General features: G+C 38.8%; 1 protein-coding gene and 1 long non-coding RNA gene across 3 annotated transcripts in view; one reads left to right on the top strand and one right to left on the bottom strand.

Annotated features, from left to right (window-relative positions):
- The window catches only part of LOC109405001 (microtubule-associated protein Jupiter), a 526,579-nt gene that overhangs the window by 254,382 nt on the left and 248,313 nt on the right, over nucleotides 1-23,884 (top strand). The window lies entirely within an intron of this gene.
- Nucleotides 556-8,400, bottom strand: LOC134291595 (uncharacterized). Its single transcript, XR_009999174.1, has 2 exons — nucleotides 6,287-8,400; nucleotides 556-6,105 (listed from the first exon to the last, which is right to left on the bottom strand). It is a non-coding gene; the product is annotated as an uncharacterized LOC134291595 (long non-coding RNA).

Genomic DNA, 23,884 nt, shown 5'->3' with positions numbered 1-23,884 from the left:
TTACACCAAAACTTTTTTTAACCATGGTTGCAACCACCGATTTTCAATTTTTACATAAATTGAAAGCTGAGTCATTTATATACAACATATCAAAAAATTAGAGATGTATTTTTTCCTATCAAAAGTTATCTGCAGTTTTGCCTTTTTGTCTTTTACATTTTATTTCCCTTTACATCCGCTTGCCGAGTTTTTTTTTTTAAATAGAATTCCGAACTGCTGCAGGAGCTGTCGTAGAACAGCTATGGCAGATTATGCACGAATACGGATTTCCGGATAAACTGATACGATAAATCAAGGCGACGATGGATCGAGTGATGTGCGTAGTTCGAGTATCAGGGACACTCTCGAGTCCCTTCGAATCTCGCAGAGGGTTACGGCACGGTGATGGTCTTTCGTGCTTGCTGTTCAACATTGCGTTAGAAGGTGTAATAAGGAGAGCGGGGATTATTTAACACGAGTGGTACGATTTTCACGAAGTCCGTTCAGCTGCTTGATTTCGCTGATGATATTGATATTATTGCCATTGGCGTATCTAGGATTTTTTCCTAGGGGGTGCCTAGGGGGTGCCAGTTTCAGTGGCTTCCAGGTTGTTTTGGTTTTTTTTGTAAAAGGAAATACCGATCCACCCTCAATTTCTTAGTATAATGATAAACTGCGTCGCGGGAAAAAATAGTCCGCAAATTTAAACGTGCTATATTTTAAAGAACACGTTTTTTGGAAAATCCGAAAGATTGTACTGATTCAACACTTTCCCCGCCATGTGAGATTTGAAAACTTGATAACTTGAATGCCTATAATAAATGGAATTTTTATTTTCAGTTTGAATTTAACAATCATTGCGACGACATCTTTGTGAAGTGTAAATCTCAGAAACTATAATATCCGCAAATAAGCTATTTTACGAGACGTTCTACCGGTGGGCCGGTCATTGTTATTGTTTACATTTGATGTTTTTGTTTTCGCGAAAAGTAGCATAACATGTGGTGAGCGCCAATCAGATTTTTGCTGGCAGAGATGTTTTGGTTTCTAATGAGGCATGTATCAATACCCCGAGCTGCATGATGTCACTAGCAGATGAAAAAAAAACATCCCCACGGTCTAAGGATATTAATTATAGTGGGCGGATTGACGCATTTTTGCAGATAAATGAACCTGGTTTATTGGATGGGCCTATATCACATGTTATGCTAACGAAAATGTAAATAAATGGGCCCACCGGCTGGACTTCAAAACCGGTAAACATTAAAAAAACAGCTGATTTGAAACGTCTCATAAAATGCATTATTTGTGTGTAACTTGTATTCATCGTGACATCATCTTTGTTTTAGTGCATGATAACAACCCTTGTAAAAATAGTTTGCAAGAACACTTGAAAGAATTATAAATACTTAAAATTGCATACACATGGTTTGACCCCGACATTAATGGTGACAGGGTTTTGTTTCATTAGTTGAACACTACCACGTGGACATGAAAATACTTTTACAAAGACATTATGAGTATGATTCTTGAAATTACAATATTTGGACTCGAATATCCTGAGTTCCATTCAGAAGCTTCACGGACATATTATTAATCCAGCCCGAAATTTGGTGCGATCGAACTACGATTTTTTCTCTTCGGTATTCTGATGCTCACACCGAATTCCGATTTCGACTGGATTGATAATATATCTGGTGAACGGAATGCTGTATAAAGTAGAAATTTTGACTTACGTAAATCCAACACTGTAATAATCAGTCAAAATTTCAGTTTCGTACATTTCGGACAATCGAGTCTGGTTTGTACATAATACAAAAAAAAGGTGTTTTCGGCAAAACATTCTTTCGGTAATTCCTCAGGGAATATTTCCGGCAATTATTTTGTAAATTGTTTTGCAATTTATTTCAATTTAGACTTCCTTTGGAAATCTCTTAATAATTGGATTTGGCAAATTTCTTCGGTAATATCTTTGGATCCCCTTCAGCATTTTTTAATGAATTTATTTGGTAATATGTTTGGAATTTGATACCAAACACCTACACGCATTCTTTGAAAATTTCATCGGTAATTCCATTAGCAGTTTATTTGGCTTCTTTATTTCATTGGAAAATTCTTTGAAATGTATTTTCGGGAGCTCCTTCGCCAATATTTTAGAAGTCACCAATTTTAGTTGTTAATGTCAGCAATTCTATTGATATTTGCTTTCAAAAAGAAAGCTTTGATAATTCATTCGACAATGACTTATTCGCTGGAACTTGTTACATTTTTTTTCTGAAGATGTCTTCGGCAAGACATTCTACTTGTTTTGGGATTTTTGTTGATTTTTTGGACTTTTATTATCTATGCTATTCGGTATTCCTTTGCAAATTTCTTCGAAAACTCTTTCGGAAATGCTTTTATAAATCACTTCTATAATTTCAATGAAAATGATTAAGAAAATTTCTTCTAGATTTCTTCAGTAATGATGTGAAGAATTCCTGCAGCAGATGATTTCGGAATACCTTCGACAATTCCGATGTTACTTTCATTGAAAATTTATTCGGCAATTCCATCAGCAATTTCTTTGGAAATTTTGGAAACCGCGATTATTACTTCTTCGGTAATTCTTTTGGAAATTGATTCGTCAAATTTCTTAGAGATTTCCTTCGGCAATTTATTTAAAAAATCTTTGGCGGTTCTTTAAAAACTCTATCATAGTGATTCTCCGGCAATTACTTTTGGAATTCTTTCTAAATTTTCTTCAGAAATTCCTTTGATGATTTCGGAAAATTCTTTGACAATTTCTTCGATTTTTTTTGCGAATGTTTGTGGAAATTGTTATAAAATATATTTCGGCAATTTATTATGATATTGGATTTGGCAACTTTTTTTTAAAAAAAAAGCCTTGATATTTTCTTCAGCAACTCCTCTGGTAATTCTTATATGAATTCATTTCACAATCACTTCGAAAGTTCTAAGGTAGTTTTGATGGAAATTTTTCCAGCAAATTTCTTAGGAAATTTGTCAGGAAGTTTTTCGTGAATTTCATAGGATTTCCTTTGAGCAAGCCCAGTTGACAATTTCTGCATTTGTGGTTCAGCAAGTTTCGGAAGTAATAAATATGTGTTCGCGTAAGGGCGGATAAATGACCCATCGTGATAGGATATTAATTAGGCGGAACACGGTATCATCTTTCCATTGCAATGGACACAAGCCAACTGATTTATTTGTCTTACATAATATACATCATGGGGTAGAGACATACACTCACACATATACTTCTTTGCACAAACAATATGTATACAATTAAATCATAAAAAAATACAAAAGTAGTCACGATAAAATTGTCGAAGAAATTGGCAAAATAACTAAAAAGAAATTGCTGAAATAATGTCAGGGGAATAGCGATTGAAATTATAGAAAAAATGCTGATTGAATTCCAATGATACTACCGCAGAAATAAAAAAAAACAACCTTTTCCTTCGGCATCCCTTAAAGGTATGGCCATACTGCGGTCTAGCGAATACGGAGTCGTGGGTTAGAATCCCAAAAGAACGAGATTTTTTTTCACAACTTTCTCTCTTAATTTGTCAATTCTAATTAATAACAAGTTTTTCCGTACATTCCTATAGGATTTCACTAGAGATTTCTCTAGTAATACCTCCTAGGATTTCTCTGGAAATTCTTGGGGACTCCTTCAGCTGGAATTCCTTGAAGAAGGCCAAGATGAGTTCCAGGAGTAATACCATGATTAATTTCTAGAGTAATCCGTGTATAAAAACTCTGGGGGAATTCCTGGATGAGTCTTTACAAAAATCCCTAGAAGAATCGAAGGCATTTCTGGAAGTATCCTAGGAAAATTGCCTAGAAGAACTCCAGCAAGAATGCCAGGAGAACTGCTGGAGGAGACCTAGGAGGCATTCCTGAAACAAAGCAGCAGAAATCGCTTATAGAATCCCAAGAGGAATTCCTGGATAAAAGTCAAGAGAAGTTTCTGAAGGAAACCAATGAGAAATATTTGAAGAAATCCCAGGAAAAAAACCCTTTAGGATGTCTAGGATGAAACCAAGGAAAGATTGCCTTGAATTTTCCCAGCAAATTTGTGAAGGAATCCCTGGAGCAATTCTTGGAAGGATCCCTAGAAAAATTTCGGAACGCATTAAGTAGAATTTCTGGAGGAGTCCTAGGAGGAATTGCTGAAAGAACCACAGCAGGAATAGCTTGAGAAATTCAGCTGAAATTTCTGTAGGAAGGTCAAGATAAATTCCTGGAAAAATCTATGAAAGAAACCTTCGATAAAATATCTTGGATAAAAATTCCTGAAGGAATCACCGGAGATATTCTTAGAGAGATTCTGGGATGTATCATGGTAGAAATCTCAGCTGACATCCTTGGAGGAATTGCTGGAGGAAGCTTTACAATAATTTCTAGAGAAACCCCATCAGTAATGCCTGGGGGAATCCAAAGAAAAATCCTTGGAATACCTAGAGAAGTCCCTGCAAGAACCGGTAGAGGTATTCTGGAACAACCTACAGAGATGGCCCTGAAGAAATCGCAGAAGGAATCTCTGAAGAAATCTCAGGTAGATTTCCCAGAAGAATTCCAGCCATAATGCTAAGATAAATTGGTATGGGAATCACTAGAAGAATTTTTGAATGTACCATAGTAAGAATTTCCGAAGGAATTGCTGGAAGAACCGCAGGAAGAGTTGTCGGAGGAAGACCAAAAGGAGTTTCTGCAAGAATTCCATGAGAAATTTCTGGAGGATCTTTGGATAAAATCTCTGGAGGAATTCCTGGATGAGTCCTTGGAGAACAACCAAAGGAGTTTCTGCAAGAATTTCAGGAAGATGTCCTGGAAAGATCTCAGCAAAAAATCTAGGAGAAATCTCTAGGAGTATCCGTAGCATAATTTCAGAAGTACGACAGTTAGAATTTCTGGAGGATGAGTAGCTGGAAGAACCGCAGGAATTCCTTGACAAATCCCAGCTGTAATATCGGGAGGAATTCCTAGAATTCCGCGAGGTATCATAGAAGTAATTTCTAGAGAAATCCTAGAATCAGGAATGCTAGGGGTATCCTACGAGAAGTTGCCTAGAGGAATACCTACAGTTCTGCTAGAAAGAATCGGAAGAAGTATACTGGAGGAATCGCAGGAGGAATTTCTGGAAGAATCTCCGGAAGATTTTCCGAAAGTATTACAGTATGTATGTATGTATGCCATGAGAAATCCCTAGAAGTATTTCTGAAAGAGTCCTGATGGAAATTGCTTGAAGAATTCCAGCTGAAATTCATGGAGAAATCCCCTGTGGAATTTTTGGAAGAACCTCTGGAGGAAGTCCTGGAAAAATCCCTGAAGAAATCTCTGGGAGAATCACCGAAGGGATCTTCAGAAAAATCCCAGGGAGATTTTCCGAAAGAACTTCCCAAGTAGAATTCCTGAAGATACCACAGTGAGAATTTTTGTTGAAGTTCTAAGAGAAACTGCTGGAAGAATCACAGCAGGAGTTGCTTTAGGAATCTTAGCCACAATTACTGGAGGAATCCATGAGCAATTTTTGGAACAATCTATGAATAAAATCTCTTAAGGAATTCCTGGAAGAATCACCGGCGGAACTTTTGAACGGATCCCAGGGAGATAGTCTTGAATAAACTCACCAGGAATTCCTGAAGGAATCCCAATAGAAGTTTTTAGAGGAACCCATAGAAGAATTCCGAGAAGTATCATAGTAAGAATTTCCAAAGAAATCCTAGGAAAAATTGCTGGATCAATCTCTGCAGAAATTTCTAGTATGTACAACCCCATTAGAACTGCTTGGAGAATCCTAAGGAAAGTTTATTGATGAAATATTGGGAGGAATCCATAAAGAAAACCTAGAGAAATCACTGTATGAATAGATAGAAATATTTCTGGAGGCATCCATGGAGAAGTATGTTGATTGTTCTTACCAATATCCAAAACGCCAAACGGTACAACAGGTATATCCTTTTCGGGACGGAGTACAAAAAAGTGAAATTTCCATACAAATTGCTCAACTTTGGCTGTCTAGAACTCTTAGATCTCCCAAAAAAGCAACGATTACACTAGTTTACAGCATTTTTGAACTCGGTAAGCTGATGATCGTTTTTGGTGTAGAATCATGCCCTGAGTTCGAAAACGCGAAGGAGAAAAATTACAGTAGAGCGGAAATTTTTTCGACTTTTCATACAAGCTTGATGATTTGAAATCGATTTTTGTTCTATTTTTAAGCAAAGTCGCTCACTTCACACATATCATTCTCTGTAATCAATGCTCCGATTGAGCTGAATTTTTTACTGTAACTCACCGACATATGATATGTCAAATAAACGTTGAGAAAGAATTTTTAAATTGTTGTTTTCTTATTGAAAAAAATACATTTCTTCATAAATTTTTGGAAATTTTGCTAAAATTTAAGGAGATCGTCCCCAAAACTCGCCAATATCTTGATTTTCATCAATCTGACGCAAAACCTGCATTCAGATGATCGAATGGTATTATATTCAGCTTTCAATTTATGGAAAAAGATTTAAAATTGGTTGAACAGAACGCAAGATATTTGAATTTTATTAAATTCTATATTTTAAAAAGTTGTAAAACACGATATTGAGCTAAAACTCAAAAACTGTTCTATTTTAAAATTTTTGAAGCACGGTTTTGAAATCAGCGCTAAATTATACTTCAAAAATTTTGGTCGTTGACAGAAGTTCACGACTTTCGTTTTATTTTGTAAACTAGTGTTATTTTTCCTTCTTCGAAAGTAATTCCGGGAGTGGTAAGTTTTGTTCAAATGTGCCATTAATGAATATAGGAATTATTGTGTGAAGTTTTAAATTTTAGGTGACTGTCAAGGAAAAATTCTAGGGGGTGCCAAATTTGTTCTAGGGGGTGCCAGGCACCCCTGGAACCCCCCCTAGCTACGCCAATGATTATTGCTCGTAAATTTGAGACGATGGCGGAAACGTACATCCGACTAAAGAGTGAAGCCAGGCGAATCGGATTAGTCATTAATGTGTCGAATACAAAGTACATTATGGCAAAGGGCTCCAGGGAGGAATCACCGCGCCCGCCACCCCGAATTTATATCGACGTTCATCATCGAGGCGGTCGAAGAATTCGTGTACTTGGGCTCACTGGTGACCGCCGACAACGACACCAAAAGAGAGAATAAGAGGCGCATTGTGGTAAGAAATCGTGCTTACTTTGGACTCCGCAAAACTCTACGATCGAATAAAGTTCGCCGTAACACGAAGTTAACTATCTACAAAACGCTGATTAGACCGGTCGTCCTCTATGGGTACGAATCATGGACCCTACGTGCAGAGAACCAACGCACCCTTTGAGTTTTCGAACGGAAGGTGTTGCGTACCATCTACGGCGGAGTGCATATGGAAGACGGGACTTGGAGAAGGCGGATGAACCACGAGCTGCATCAGCTGCTAAGAGAATCAACCATCGTCCATACCGCGAAAATCGGGAGGCTACGGTGGGCGGGTCACGTCATCAGGATGTCGGATAGCAACCCGACTAAAATGGTTCTCGAGAGTCATCCGACCGGTACAAGAAGACGTGGAGCGCAGCGATCTAGGTGGGTCGACCAATTGGAGGACGATCTGCGGACCCTACGCAGAGTGCGGAACTGGAGACAAACTGCCATGAACCGAGTGGAATGGAGGAGGCTACTATGTACAGCAGAGGCCGCCCTGGCCTTAGCCTGATTGGTAAGGTAAGTAAGCAGCAGCTGTCGTCACCAACACAATCTTCGGCTTTGTTAGTTGCAAAAGTGCAGTCGTCGTTTAAAACAATCCATTACTTTATGTTGAAACTACCAAATCTCTGTTTGTTCTAACAAACTGTCAACAATTTCGTCAAATGAAAAAAATTGTATTATCAAACAATGGAACAGTTTAGTTTTAACTGGAAATCAGTTTGTCGCTATAGTAAACTGAAAAGATGGTTGATTTGAACTAGAATTTAATTGTGCTTACAATTTATTCCACTGCGTGCATATATGTTCTATGAGCACTTCGAATTTACGACGAAATACTGAGCAGCTACAAATGCACATTTTTTTTTTAAACTATCTTGACGAGAACAGCGTCAAATTTTTGGCAGAACTCTGGACAGATTTCTGTAGTGCTTTGATTGATTTGTCTTTATTTAAGAGACTTTCAGCCCTTGGCTGTTGAAGGGCTTTTCGCAGAGATATAAGAGATACTAGATTTTTTCCAACGTTTTCAATGGAGTTTTTGAAAAGGCGTCGTCAATTCCTAGTAAAAAATTTTTGAGCTATGAAGCAGACTCTTTACTAACATGTACGTAATGCCTGGAAGAGAAAGATCAAGAATTACACATCGTTTCTGTTCGCAAAATCTCATAAAAAGTTTGTCAATTGTCTACAATATTTGTTTTTTTTTTCTTTTCTTCCATTCCAGGTAAGTCAACAAACACCGACTAGACATAGGAGTAAGTATCATTTGGCAGACTATGAACAGTTGGAAGTCGACATGCGCTTTTTAAACGTATGAGGTATGGGGTTGGGTTCGCTTCCTAACTCAACCACAAAAAAAAACAAAAAAAAACTTTCCTTGCAAACTTTGCGAGCTTTGCCGCTCCTCGTTAACCGACAATAATCCAATGGATTATTTCAGAAATTTCTCCGAGTTTTTTTTCCAGAAATCTATCCACGGATTCCACGATTCCAGACATTCTTACAGCGATTTTTTTTTTCATAAAATCAGGAGTTCGGAATTCATACCTCCGTTGATTTGCGTCCGATTTCATAACGCTAGATCTCATTTGAGGGGATTAGAAGCAAAGGGGTGTAAGTGACTAAAACCCACTTTCGTGTAAATGAGGTTTAAAGTTTTTTCGCCAATTTTTCATCCCACAGAAAACGTATAGAGTTTTAAAATCGACCTAATTTTCTACGATATATGGTATGTGGGGGCAAGATGGGTCTGGGGGCAAGATGGGTCAGTACCGTTTTCAACCGTACTATATATTTTTTGAATCTTTCAATAATTTTCCCAGATGAACGAAGTGGATACACAAAAAAGTGAAAATTCTTTACGTTCCTTGCACAGAAAAAAATAAAATATTTTTTCGTTATACTCCTTATGCTATACATTCCATATAACTACGTGTATTGTGTAGACGGGGCAAGATGGGTCACCCTAATTTTTCGGTATGTTTGCATAGTTTTTGAAAATGTTTTATTCTTCATTGAAAGGCTATTCTGTGACCTACATTATCGAAGCAATTATAGCACTGAGAGTTTGTGAAACTATTTTTGAAATTTTCCTACAAAAAATATAAGTTTTCAAAGTCCGTTCATGGCTACCTGAACAAAAATCTTCTAGTTCTGAGAATAATCTACCGATATGTTTCAACACTATTTTCATGTAATCTGTACGTCTGTGAAGCTTAGATGTATAGAGAAAAAAATAGAAGATATAGTATTTTTTGTTGGAGAAAAATCGAGTTTTCTGATAGCTGACCCATCTTGCCCCCGTAAAAATGAGGTGGACAAAATGGGTCATGTTTTGAAAATTGCTTGTCAAGAAGCAGGTTTCAAACTTTATGACCTTTCTATACTTTTATATCATAGCTGACTAGTGTATCTGAGAGTCGTGGTAGAATACAGAGAAATGCGATTTATATTCAGACAGTTATAGGGGTCCATTTCTTAGGTGACCCATCCTGCCCCCACTTACCATATTTTAATTTTTCTAATCATCGTAAAAATAATCTAAAAAAAGTTCCTGAAAGCTTAACATCTGGAGAATTTTTTGATATGCTCAGTTCAGATTCGACAAAATGGTCACTAGGGGGCATCCATTTAGTACGTCACGCAAAATTTAGAAATTTTAGATCCCCCTCCCCCTTACGTACGGGTTTTTCGTATACCTAATACATTGCTTGTCACACTTTCGGTAACCCCCCCTCCCTCCCATGAGCGTGACGTACTTTATGGATGCCCCCTTACTCGCTTTTGATTCTGAGCCCTTCTTTTAAAAGATAGTACCTAAATCAAAGAAATGTTTAACATGATTTAAATGAAACTTTTTTTTGGGTTTACATCCAAAGTTGCCAAACTTTCTGAAAAATGAATATGAACTGACGGCAGTGGAAATTGGGTCGGGCAAATTTTAAGATCAAAGCGGTAATATAACCTATTTCTTATCAGCTTGCAACTGTATTTTACAAAACTTAGCAAAAAAATGTAGAAAAAAATGTTATTAGGTAAATTTACTCTTGATGTCGTCGACCAAAAGTTTGGGGTCACCCCTCAAAATGATATATCGGCCAAAAGTTTGGAGTCACAAAAGTTATTTGTAGATATTTTTGCCTTCATTCATTCAATTTTAATTCTTCTTGGCTTATTTGAAACATAATTAATGGCACTTACTGCATAGACATTGAACCACACATATTTGTTAAAAGTAACATACTAAAACGTAACTAAACGTAAACGTTTTTGAGGGGGTGCCGCCAAACTTTTGATCGGGAGTGTATATTCTACAAAAATACTTTTCAGGGATGCCTTAAGCTGTTTCACCTGCGTTCGCTTCAGAAATACTTCCACAGGTTTCTTTAGAAATTTATCCAGAGATTGCTCCATACATTTTTCTAAGAATTTCTGCAGACAACCTTGTAGGAATTCCTTCTAATATCGCTCCAGGTGTATTTTATAAAAATTGCCCAAAAATTCTTTAAGGAATTCCTCCACCGGTTCCTTAAAAATTTATCCAGAGATTCTTCAATAAATTTCACTAAGCAGGTATTTCTTCAGAGATTCTTCAATAAATTTCACTAAGCAGGTATTCCTCCAGAGATTTCTGCAGAAATTCACGCAAAGATTCTTCTTCGGTATTCATCCCTGTATTTTCCTGGAAATTCCTTCTGGCTTGCTTCCAAGGATACCTTTGCTTTATGAATTGTTACTCAGACTTTTTTTTAAGAAATTAAGAAATTTCTCCAGAAGTAATCCCTACAAACTTCTAGATGAGATTTTTCTATTATATTTTACAGGAGTTTTTTTTTTCTAGGCATTCTTCCAGAAAAATATTTTCTCCAGGAATTTCAAGAATGATTATTAATAAATTCTTACAGAAATTCCACCAAGGGTTTCTTAAAAATAAAAAATCATGGTATTCATAAAAAAAAAACTCAGCTCTTTCTAGAATTCCTTTGGGAATTTCCATGGGGTTCAAGGATTCTTTTAAGAATATTTCCAGTTATTTCTGCAGGAATTAGATAATTGATTAGAAATTCCTCCATCGATTGTTTCTGAAATATTTGCGGAGACTTTATCAGTAGTTTCAGAAATTTAATCAGACATTCCTCCATGGATTAGGAATTTATCTAGAGATTTTTTCTGGAAATCCTTCTGAAGGTTTTTTTTAGAAATCCCTTGAAATAATTCGTCAGGAGTTACTGAACTTCTTGAGATTTCTTTAGACATTTCTCTAGAGATTCCTCCAGATTTTTTTTTCTAGAATTTGTATAGAGAACCTTCTTTGGATTCCTTCTAAAATAGTTTCATTGATAAGAACGTTCATAAAATACGTTACACGAATGGTCCAGGAATTGCTCCATCCGTTTCCTAAAATAATCATTTATGAATTCTTCAATAAATTTCTCCAAGCAAGGTATTACTCCAGAGATTCTTGCAGACATTCATGCAGAGATTCCTATAGAAGCTCCTCTGAGTATTTCTCCATGTATTTTCCTGGAAATTCCTCCAGGTTTTCTTCCAAGGTACCTTTAGAAATTTTTCCTCTGATTTTTTTTTTAGTTCAGAAATTTCTCCAGAAGGGATCCCAACAAATTTCTACAGAAAATTCTTTGTAAATTTCTCATGAGTTTATTCTGTTATATTTCGCAGCAGTGAAAGTATTCTTCCAATACATTTTCCAGCGATTACTTAAAAAATGTTTACGACTTCCTCCGGATATTTTTCCAGAAAAATGCATGAATTTTGATAAGGGAACTCCCCTAAATATTTCTCAATTAATTCTTATAGAAATTTTACCAAGAATTTCTCAAGGGGGTTTTTCCAGGTATTCTTGAGGAATTACTTCAGCAACTCTTTCTAGTATTCCTTCGAGAGTTTCCCTAGGATTCTTTAAGATATTCCTGCAGGGTATACATTTTAAGAATATCTCCATAGATTTCTACAGGAATTAGCCAGAAGATTTATTCAAAAAAAAATCATTCAAAAATTCCTGTATAAAATCCTCAACAGATTCTTTCTGAATCATCTCCAGGAATTTCTTCTGAAATATTTCCAGAAACTTCTTGGATTTTTTGTTACTTATTCATCCAAAGATTTTTTTTTTCAAAAATTCTTCAGCGATTCTTTTGGAAATTCTTCCAAGGGTTCCTTTAGGGGTCAAGGGTTACTGAACAAATTTTTAGGTTTCTTTTTGGATTTGCTCCTGCGGTTCCTTCAAAAATATCTCCTGGGATTCCTTCCGATTCCTCTAAGAATTCTTTTATATCTTTTCCTTCTTAGTTCGTAACGTGCCAACTGAGATAAATCCTGTTTCTCATCTTCTATATAATCTCTTGGCGGATCGACTGATAAGTTTACTGCAGGAATTAAACGGCTACGCAGTCTTCAATACGGAAAACGAAGTTTGCCCGACGTTTCGACACTGGGGTTTTGTGTCATCTTCTATATAATATATTCTAAATGTTCTATAAGCACCTGCACAGTTATTAACTGACTGCTTCATCTGCCAATCACCATTTAGCATGTATATATCGTGGGGCAGGCACGAAGATACTTTATGCCCTAGGAATTCAAGGGAATTTCAAGTAAAATTCCTGAACCGACCGGGAATCATGCCCATCACCCTCAGCATGGTCATGCTGCACACCCACGCCTCTACAGCTGTAGCTATAGGGAACCTTCACTTATAATTATTGATATTCCTTCACGAATTCCACAGAAGTACTTCAAGATTACTGGATAAATTTCTCAAGGATTCCCTGAAAAAAAAAATCCTGTAGATTCCTCTGGAGATTCCAAAATAGTATTTTTTTTGATAATTACACTAGTTTACAGCATTTTTGAACTCGGTAAGCTGATGATCATTTTTGGTGTAGAATCATGCCCTGAGTTCGAAAACACGAAAGAAAAAAAAATACAGCAGAGCGGAATTTTTTTCGACTTTCCATACAAGGTCGTTGATTTGAAATCGATTTTTGTTCTATTTTTAAGCAAAGTCGCTCACTTCAAACTTCTCATTCTCCGTAATCAATGCTCCGATTGAGCTGAAATTTTTACTGTAACTCGCCTACATAGGATATGTCAAATAAACGTCGAGAAAGAATTTTTAAATTGTTTTTTTTCTTATTGAAAAAAATACATTTCTTCAAAAAATTTTGGAAATTTTACTAAAATTTAAGGATATATTCCCAAAAACTCGCCCATATCTTGAATTTCATCAATCTGATGCAAAACCTGTATTCAGATGATCGAATGGTATTGTATTCAGCTTTTAATTTATGGAAAAAGTTTTTTAATTGGTTAAACAAAATGCAATATATTTGAAGTTTGGTAAATTACATATTTTAAAACTTATAAAGCTCGATATTTCGTTTTATTTTGTAAACTAGTGTTACCTGAAGAGATTCCTGAACAAAATTCTCTGAGGCAATTTCTGTAGTAAGGAGGAGTCTCTGTGAAATACCTCGAGGAACTCCTTGTGACGGCTCTAGAGGAGTTCTAAGAAGAATGTTATGAAGTTTTTTTTGGAAGAATTCAAGGAAAAAATACTAGAGAAGCCTCTGAAAAATAAATCCTTGAAGAGATTTCTGAAACACACCCTCGAGGTATTTCTGAACTAAACCTCGGAAAAAAAAACCTGCAGGAATTCGTGCAGAAAAACGTTTACGAATAAAATGAAATTAAAAAAAAATATGCAGACCCAGGTACTGGAGGAATTTTTAAATAAATGCCCAAATCCATTCCTTAAGGGATTCTTGGAAGATGTTCTGAAGCAAACCATTAAAGAACTCCTGAAAATACTTCTGGAGGAGTTGTCAAAAGATTGTTTTGCAAAATATTTGAAGGTATTAGTGCGCAAAAATCCCTGAAATATTTTCTGAAATAGTCCCTACAGGAACTTTCGGAACTTTCTAAAGAAATTGATTTTTTCGAAGGAAACTCATGGAAAGAATTATGAAGAATGGTCTGCAGTTATTCCAAGAATAATGTCTTGAGATGTTCCTGGAGAATCTCTAAGAAATAAATTTGGAAGTGAGTACTAAAGAGATTCCTGAAAGAATCTTTGAAGGGATTCCTGAAAGGTCTCCGTGAACATTTCTGAAAGAATCTTTAAAGAATGGGCTCAATAAAAATCCAAAGAGAAGTTTATCGCACAATCTTTGGAGGAATATCTGTGGAGCTTCTGGGAAACCCCATGGAGAAAAATATATAAGAATCTTTTGAAAATATTTAGAGAAATTTCTGAAGAAATGGCTGACAAAATTTTCGGAGGAATTTTATAAAGAAATCTCTCGAGGAGCTCTAAGAAAATTTCAGAATGTATTGTATGTATGCAAAAAAATAAACTTTAATTTCTAAAGGAACCACTAGAGTAATTTCGGAGTGAATACCCGGAGGAATCAATGGAGAATTTCCTGCAAGATTCTCTCGAGGAATTATTGAAAAACAGCTGGAAAAATCGTTGATGCTATTTAGAACTTCTCTACAATCTGTTAAGGAATTTATGCAGGAATTGACTCTTCTCCTTAGTTACGGTAAAAAATTACTTCGTCATATGCGCCAATTCCCGTTATATCAGACTGAAAATAGCCAATAATTCCAGATATTCCCACTTATCCTTGTCAATGACTCATCAGATGGAAGCAAAAAGATGTAGACTCAGCCCTAGAAATCGAATGAATACGTGAAATTTTACGTTTACGTCGAATAAACACCTACGGTCAAATGATAATTCTTGATCATCCTACGTACCATAGTGTCAAGTAGAAGGTGTGCCGGGAATTGAATTCAGGTTGTGCCCGAAATAGACGTAGACTAGACGGAAACAGAATTCGAGGCACAATTATTCAAGTTTATTATTCAATAGAAATTGTAGTTCTTTTACAATATTGTTTTACATGATATGGATACGCTATGACGGGCTTGGTGGCCCGCTTCTGATTCGTATGCAGAAGGTCATGGGTTCAATCCCTGGCCCGTCCCTTTCATTCTACTTTGCATCTTTCTATCCACTTCCTCTAGCTCTCTCTCTTCTCTACATATACAACTCATGTATATTCATATGTTCATAGCCATCGCTAGAACCAGAAACGAATTTGAAAAAAGTCGTTTCCCCTCCCTTCCAACTTCCACTCACAGCACAGTGTATATATAACGCCTACAAGTTATGCAACCAAAGCGTGTTGTGCCGCTTGACCTTATTCACCTTATTCACCACACATAAATATAAACAAAAAAAAAACCTTATTCACCACACAATCTACCACGAACACTATAAACAACCCCTTTCCATGGATCGCATCACCGACCCAACGGTGACTCCCAGATCTCCCATCCTTTCCGTCTAACAAATACCCCAGTCCGTGCTGGCTGTGGGGATGCAGAGGTGATCTCGGTCTTTAGTAGCAACAACCAGCACACTCTAACATTCCTTTCCCTTCCCAACTGACTATAAGGACGTGGCCGGCGCCGTTATCGATCAAGAATGTATGAGCTGCTTAAATAAGGCATTTTATGAGACGTTTCAAATCAGCTGTTTTTTGAATGTTTACCAGTTTTGAAGTCCAACCGGTGGGCCCATTTATTTACATTTTCGCTAGCATAACATGTAATACAGGCCCATCCAATAAACGAGGTTCATTTATCTGCAAAAAAGCGTCAATCCGCCCACTATAATTAATATCCGTAGACCGGGGGATATTTTTTTCATCTGCTAGTGACATCATGCAGCTCGGGGGATTGATACATGCCACATTAGAAACCAAAACATCTCTGCCAGCAAAAATCTGATTGGCGCTCACCACATGTTATGCTACTTTTCGTGAAAACAAAAACATCAAATGTAAACAATAACAATGAGCGGCCCACCGGTAGAACGTCTCGTAAAATAGCTTATTGCACTTTGAGAATAAGTGGAGTGTCCCAACCCTTATTCATTTGGATCTCAGTGCAATTACTACCAGCTCAGATCAATCACGGAGGAGCAACCATTAACATGTATAGTCAGATTTGATCGTTGATCGAATATTGTTTTACATGATATGGATACGCTAATTTATAAATCCGTTGGTGGATTCACTTAACTGCATAAACCATTGTTTCCCGCCTTCACCCACACGCTAGTTTGAAAATACCCATTAAATGGGTTTCTCGTACCCATTTTTTGATTCAGTACTGAGCTGTCAAAAGATGGGTATTTTTATGAAAACAAATAATGGGTATTTTAACCCCATTGTGAAGTATCGCCTCTGACTATAATAATGGGTAAATAGTACGCATGTCGTGAAAATTCTGAGCCCACCGTTTTTAAACTTTTCGTTTGTGGTTTCGTCGAAGTGTGAATAATATGTACAGGAAACATTTTCATAATTACTTTTCAAACCGTAAGTAACATCAGTGAATATTTTTTTTGTGAATATTCCCAGCAAAATACGTTTCTAATTGCAGATGGCTAAGTTCCTCGAGAGAAGTTTGGATTTGCTGGAAGCAATGGGAGCGGTTCTTGGAAGATACGTTTCGGTCCAGAAAAATAAATTTGATACTGCAATAGACGGAAATATACTATTATTTTACTGAAAAATATTAAATTCGTCGTTATTTTCCTAACTTAATTTCAATAAACCATTGAATAAACCGAGGAATAAACCTAACCTCAAACTGCAAAATCGTTCTTGAAATAATGGGGTATTTTTACCCATTTCGTGTACAAAAAACAAGAGTAAGAAATACCCATTTTATGAAGTTTGGCGCGAATACCCATTAATGGGTAAACGGCAAATACCCTTAAATGGGTTAAGCCACTTTAGTTCGAAATGGGTACTAAAATACCCATTAATGGGTATTCTCAAACTAGCGTGCAGGGGGTCGCGAGGAACAGTAAAATATTTTAATACAACAAATGAGGGAATTTCTATAGTGGGTCGCGAAAAATATGTTTGCTGGCAAAAGGGAGTCGCGCATCTAAAAGTTTCGGAGCCTATGGCATAAACCATTGATTAAATATTATCCTGATTAAACGTCGAGATTACCAAGGCAACCTTTGATTATTTCATGCACAATTTCATGAAACATTTCAATAATCAGATTATCATTACGCAGTTATTTAACTTCTCAAGTGAATACCCTTTGTATTTGATACCAAATTGATCATTATTGATCAGTGCTTCTCAGTATGGAGATCTTTCAAGTCGAGTCTATTACCATAGATTAATTTCAAGACCTTGATGTACCAAAGAAAACCATCAAATTTTGTGTGTTCAGTCCGGTACCCAATAATTATTCATAACCGTGTATTTTTTTTTCGTGTAAATTGCCTTTTGTGTAAATTATATTTAGCGTGTTACACCGATCTGACAGCTCTGACAGTAAAGGACTAAACATAAATTACGTTAGTGGGTACCGAGGATAGTTCACAATATGCGAACTTGACTGCGGAAAAAAATGTGACCACGGTGCCGCTGCTATTGCCCTGAACTCATAAGACTGAAAAGTAACTTAGAGGGTGTTATATCAACTAGAAGAAGAAGGCATGAATAATCATTTTACATTTCCATTCCGCATCGCTTCTGAAAAATACTGTTTTATCTTTAAATCATAACAAATCTCATGTCGCGGCAAATTTAGATGCGTACTCTCACATAACGCCTCTATCTTCCTTACCTCGTCTCCAGTCAGCGCAAACCAATAATAGAATTAATAGAAGAGATCGTAGACACGAGATGTCCAAGCAAACCCGCACGAGTCATGAAACCTAGACATAATCGTTTGTCATTCTGCGGCTGCTGCTCCGGAGCATCCATTCAATGCAAATCAGCTTAACACTTGTAGAGACTAGACGACGTGCTCCTGAAGTACCTCTAGTGACCAGCAGACGAACGCAACGCGCGCACATTGCACGTCGTCGTCGCACTTGCACTTCCAATTCCTTTCCCCAGCAGCGCAGCGAAACAGTTATAGTTTAATGTTGTCATTGTCGTGCGCGGTGTTAGACACCTATCCCCCGGAACAACATGTGAGCTAAGCGCGAGACTTCTGGCTCTCTTCGAAACACTTGCGCTTGCAGTGCAAATATTTTCGCACAACAAGTCGAGTACACTTGGGTCGTGTCGGTCGGTCTGTGGATCGGTCGGTAAGCTTCCCCGATACAGATCTTTGATGGGAGAAAAACAGCCTGCAGCGGGTGTAAATATTAACTTGACCGTGATAGAGTACCTACTGTGTGTGTGTGGGGTGCACTCTAATGTCATCCGAACATGAGAAGGAAGTTTTTCTCACGCTTTCTGGCGAAACTGGGCAAAATATCCTATTGGTTCGTAAGTCTCAATACAGATTTCCAGATTCTAGATCACGTTTTTTCGGCAAAATAAGTAATTCCAACTACTACGCAACAATTGAAAAACATTACTACAAGCAAATCTTCACTGAACTAGGAACTCTCTGACCTAATTTCGTAAAATGAAGAAACCCCCCGATGCAACTAAACCAGGTGATGATGACGCAACTCTACGACAAACAACACTTGTTAAGCGATTCAATTAAACAGCAATATTTTCATTAGCATCTGATTACCATAATTGCCCAGCATCTTGTGGTTCAACAGGCAGAGAGCCGCCATGTGGTTAGCGCATTCTGGAGCATCTTCGAACACTGCGCGCCGCACCGATGCATTTCTTCCCACAGCCCAGTCAGTATAAACTGTAAGCACCGGCAAAGTAACCGGCTTTACCAGCGAACGCAGCGATGAATTACATGAGAACTTGGCAAACTCCCCGGCGAAAGAAGTCACCAGCCAAGCGGCATGGCAAAGTCGGCTAATCAGCACCTTGTTTGCTTGTTGTTTTTATGAACTCTTATCTTGTACCTAGTGGGGAGCTTTGCTGTTGGTGCACCCACCAGTGTGATATAGATACAACTACCGTGCCGAAGAGTGCAAACACCAAGTCACCGAGCCCTAGACAAACAAAAACCGTGTGTGTCTGTGGTTGGCACAGATTCAGATCATGTCACTTAACCTTTCTCCTCTCGCTTTGCGGGGCGGCACACTGTGTGATGGAGACGTTGTTGTTGCATCGACCGAGAGGAAGATCTTCACGGGGGAGCACCATTCGATTCGTCCCATGAAAGCCCTACGCTGTAAGACGACATTATTATAGGCCTGGCGCGATGGTGGTAATAGAGGTACTTGTAATGAATTACGGTACCATTTTTCTTGGCGTTTGAAATGACTCATATCATTTGACTTGAATGGGAGATATAGGGAGATTGGCTGCTTATGCTCTGCATACCTTTCTGTTTTGAAGCAAGAAGGGAGGCCAGCAAACTAGTAGATGATCGCACGGTGGTTCCAACATCTACGCTAATTTATTTAACCACATGAGCGGGAGATTCATTCTTCGTTTCCGACCCCGGGAGGCAGACATAATTCAACGCTACCGAATGGGAATAGTTTGTGTGTGGTTGGGTGTCGGAGGGAGGCAGTTCGACAGCGAGGTACTCTTTGAAATTGAATCATATCTTATCCAGGTCCTTTTCCACACTGCTATTGTGAACTGACCAACATCGCGATCATCTACTCTGCTGTGCTCGATAGGGTAGACATTTACTTCGTCATATGCACTAATTCCCGTCATATTGGAAGGAAAATAGCCAATATTCTAACTTACCTTAGCCAAAGGTTCAACATATAGAGGCAAAAAGATGTATATTACCAATACCCAGCCTCTACAGCATTGAAAATCACGTTTCAATTTCACTCCACTTACGAGTTGATTTTTTTCTCGTTTTGCGTGCGATGAAGATAACCGCTGTAAAGCAGCAGCTAGCCGAATTGCTCTTCATCAACGTTCAATTGGCCAGATTCACTTGCTGTACCAACCTTCAATTCACACCCCACAAAAGCTCTGTGGTACTTTAAAGTTGGGTTTCACTATTGCAGAACGCAGGTGCAGTAAAGGTTGTCCAACTAATCAAATAAATCACTTTTTTCCCGTCGGTAGGATGCAAGTAAATGTGTGCCTGGATTTTCTGCATACAAAACATTGTATTTCCCAACTTTTGAGAAAGATTAAAAAAAAAAGACACGGACACGTTCAAAGCTTTTCGCTCTTTGAAGGAAGCACGGCACTAGAGAACGGACTAGCATGCAACGTCCAGTGGCACAGCCGAAAACTTTTCCTGACAGCTGCGGCAGGAATCGAACCCGCGTTCCTCAGCATGATGCGACTAAGAGCTTGGTGACACTAGCCGCACGACCACGGAGCCGCACATTTCTTTTTCTTCGCTGTGTTTGCGTATTATGATCTAGTGGGCAAAAATATTACTTGAAATATGTTGGTTGTTATCCTAAAGCTACATGTATCTCAGTTTAAAAGCTTTCTGCCCAATCGTACTTTGAATACATGATTTACTTTGGATTGCGAAGAATTTTACTGAGTTTTAGAATAAACACCTACGGTTTCAAATCATAATATTTGACCATCCTATGAACCATAGTGTCACGTAGAAGGTGTGCCGGGAATTGAATTCAGGTTGAGTCCGAAATAGACGTAGACTAGTATGGGAGCAAAGTTTGCTCTACCATACACGAGCATGCATGAACTTCCCATTTATAACTTGATTGCTGATGTGGAGAACATACTCCGAACGAACAGAGGAGAGGAGATCCAGGATCGCAATAGGTGCGATGTTGCGAATCAGATCCAACATTTTCTACACGCTGATAGTAGGAAAGAGAGACACGATCCGGTGAAAAACTTCTACCGGACCACCAGCCAAGTCACCAGAGAGTTTTTGAAACCGAGCTGGCCATCATCGAAGCCGACAAGGGAAACAGGACGGTAGTGATGAAACGAGAGGAATACGAGGGAAAAGTGGTCGATGACGACGACACGTACCGGAAGCTCACCCGGGATCCGACGGCAACTTACCAGAGTGTTGCAACAACACGTTCGCCAGACGCTTGGCGGATCTGAAGCCACAAAAATGAGGTTGATCACCTACAAAGCGACAGTACCACGGATTAATGGCGCCCCAAAGGCACATAAAGAAGGCCTGCCACTAAGACCGGTGGTACCGTACCGTGGTACGGTGACATTACGTCGTACACACTGTCACAATTCGTAGGGAAAATCATCCAGAAGTCCATAGCCGGCAAGTACAATGTGACGGACTCGTTCACGTTCTGCGAGTGCATAAACAGTGTACAACTCCCGCCAGACTACGTGTTCATTTTCCTCGACGTGGCATCACTATTCACCTGTATTCTCAAAGACCTAGTGCTTCGTGACGTCATCAGCAACTGGGATAGCATGGAACAAAATACAGACATCAACTTGGACCTGTTCTTAGAGGTGAGCGAGTTCTGCATCGACTGCAGCTACTTCCGGTTTAGAGGACAGTACTACCAACAGGTGTTCGGGACAGCAATGGGCAATCCACTGTCCACGATCGCATATTTGGCAATGGAATTGTTTCTAAACACGGTGATGACGAGAATCACGTTTCCGGTACCAGTGCTAAAGAAGTACGTGGATGATCTTCTTTTAGCAGTTCCCAGGGAGAAAATTACGGAAGTTTTAAACAATTTCAACCAAAACCACGCAAGAATCCAGTTCACGGTGGAGGTGGAATACGACGGACGAATACCGTACTTAGACTTGCTGCTAGTCGGTCAAACCGACCAGGCAGTGAAAACAGAGTGGTACATGAAGACGATGGCATCCGGTCGGTTTCTAAACTACCACTCAGCGCACAGTATGAAGCAAAAGGTGAATTGAGCAATCAACTTCATTCAAAGAGTCGTTTTCCATCACGACACGCCAGATCATTTTCTCTTAACTGAAATTGAACGATTACCCCCTCCCCCTTGCAAATCATATCATGCGATTCCAGAAACGAACGTTGAAATCGAAGATGCCTTTATCCGGATAAAATCGTTGCATCGGGAATTGTCGCATCTGAGGGCTCAAATCGTCGCCAACACGGAGTCTGCAGTGTATCAACAGTTCTTCACAAGCCAAGAGTTCGCGTTCTACTCGAACCTCCATGGTAGGACGGACCAAACCAATCGAAAACACCAGCGCATGCTAACCAGGGTGGTAGAAGACAACCGGGAGACTCTACCTACGATCAACGAGAAAGCTGTTGAACACGACAACTAAACCCATCCCTGCGGAGACTATGGTACTACTGAGCATGGGCCCCAAGTTCGCCTTGCCTTACAGGACCTTGTCGCACATTCCGTTCTATCATCTAATAGCCGACGTAGAGAATATACTGGCAGTAGAAGAGGGTCGAGAGGTTCGTGGCCGCACGAGGTGCCAAATCGTCAACCAACTCCAAAACTTCCTACAGAGATCTCCGAACAACAACTTATCACCACTGGAAAGGTTTTGTCACAAGGCGGAACTCAAAACAAGAAAATTTGTAAAGGACAATCCAGACATCCTGATCACTGAAGCGGATAAGGGGAACAGAACTGTAGTGATGAACCTGGAGGATTACGACAAAAAGATGCTGGAGCTTGTTGGGGACACCGATACGTATGAATAGCTAGGTTTGGACCCGACTGCCAAGTACCAGCAAAAAAACAACAGCATCATTCAACGCTTGTTCAACTTGAAACTCATCGACGGCAGATCCCAGCACCAGCTGATGTGCGACAATGCTGTGTGCCCACGCATATACGGCTTACCTAAAGCACATAAACAAGGCTTACCCTTAAGACCAGTGGTACCCAACATTACTGCCCCCACATACAACCTCTGCAAGTTTATCGCGAAGATTCTGCAATCATCATTCAACAGTGAATACGATGCCAAGGATTCCAAAACCTTTTGTGAGTATGTGATCCAACTTGACGTTCCCCCAGACCACATTTTAGTCTCCTTCGATGAAATATCTTTGTTCACAAACGTTACAAAACCTACCATCATTCATGACATCATCATGATATGGGACAAAGTACGGAATAAAACGAACATAAATATCGATTTATTTCTGGAAGTTATAACGTTTTGCGTAGAAGCGAGCTTTTTCTGTTTTCGATGGAAATTCTACCTTCAAAGATCAGGTACCGCTATGGGGAGTCCTCTGTCACTGGTGCTGGCTGACATAGTTATGGACGGAATAATATCCAGAGCGATACACACAGCGAAAATCCCATCGAAGTAGAAGTACGTCAACGATCTCTTCATTGTCATCCACAAAGATCGTGTACAAGAGGTTCTCAATGTGTTCAACCTACAAGATGAGAACATAAAATTCACCTGCGAGATCTAACAGAATGTAGAGTTACCGTACCTTGAAATGTTAGTGATCAGAACGAATGGAGGTAGAATAAAAACTGATTGGTACTTACTTGATACTTGATGGGCTACAACTCGTAGCGGTGAGTCTACGCCGAATAAAGTATCCGCCTCCACTGGCCTCGGTTCTGGGCCAATCGCTTCCAGTCGCCCTGAACGTTTAGAGTCCTTAGGTCCTCCTCAACTGCAAAAAGCCAACGTGTGCGCGGCCTTCCACGAAGTCGACGACCACTTCCTGGTTCTCTGCTGAATATAATTTTAGCTTGTCGTACCTCCGGCATTCGATCTACGTGTCCAGCCTACCGCTGCCAGCCGTGTTGTATTCGCTTCACTATATCCATCTCTTTATATACCTGGTACA

Source organism: Aedes albopictus, chromosome 3 (assembly GCF_035046485.1).
Source record: "Aedes albopictus strain Foshan chromosome 3, AalbF5, whole genome shotgun sequence".
NCBI lineage: Eukaryota > Metazoa > Arthropoda > Insecta > Diptera > Culicidae > Aedes > Aedes albopictus.
Note: the sequence above shows the minus strand (reverse complement) of the source record. Positions and strands in the feature narration are given on the sequence as shown.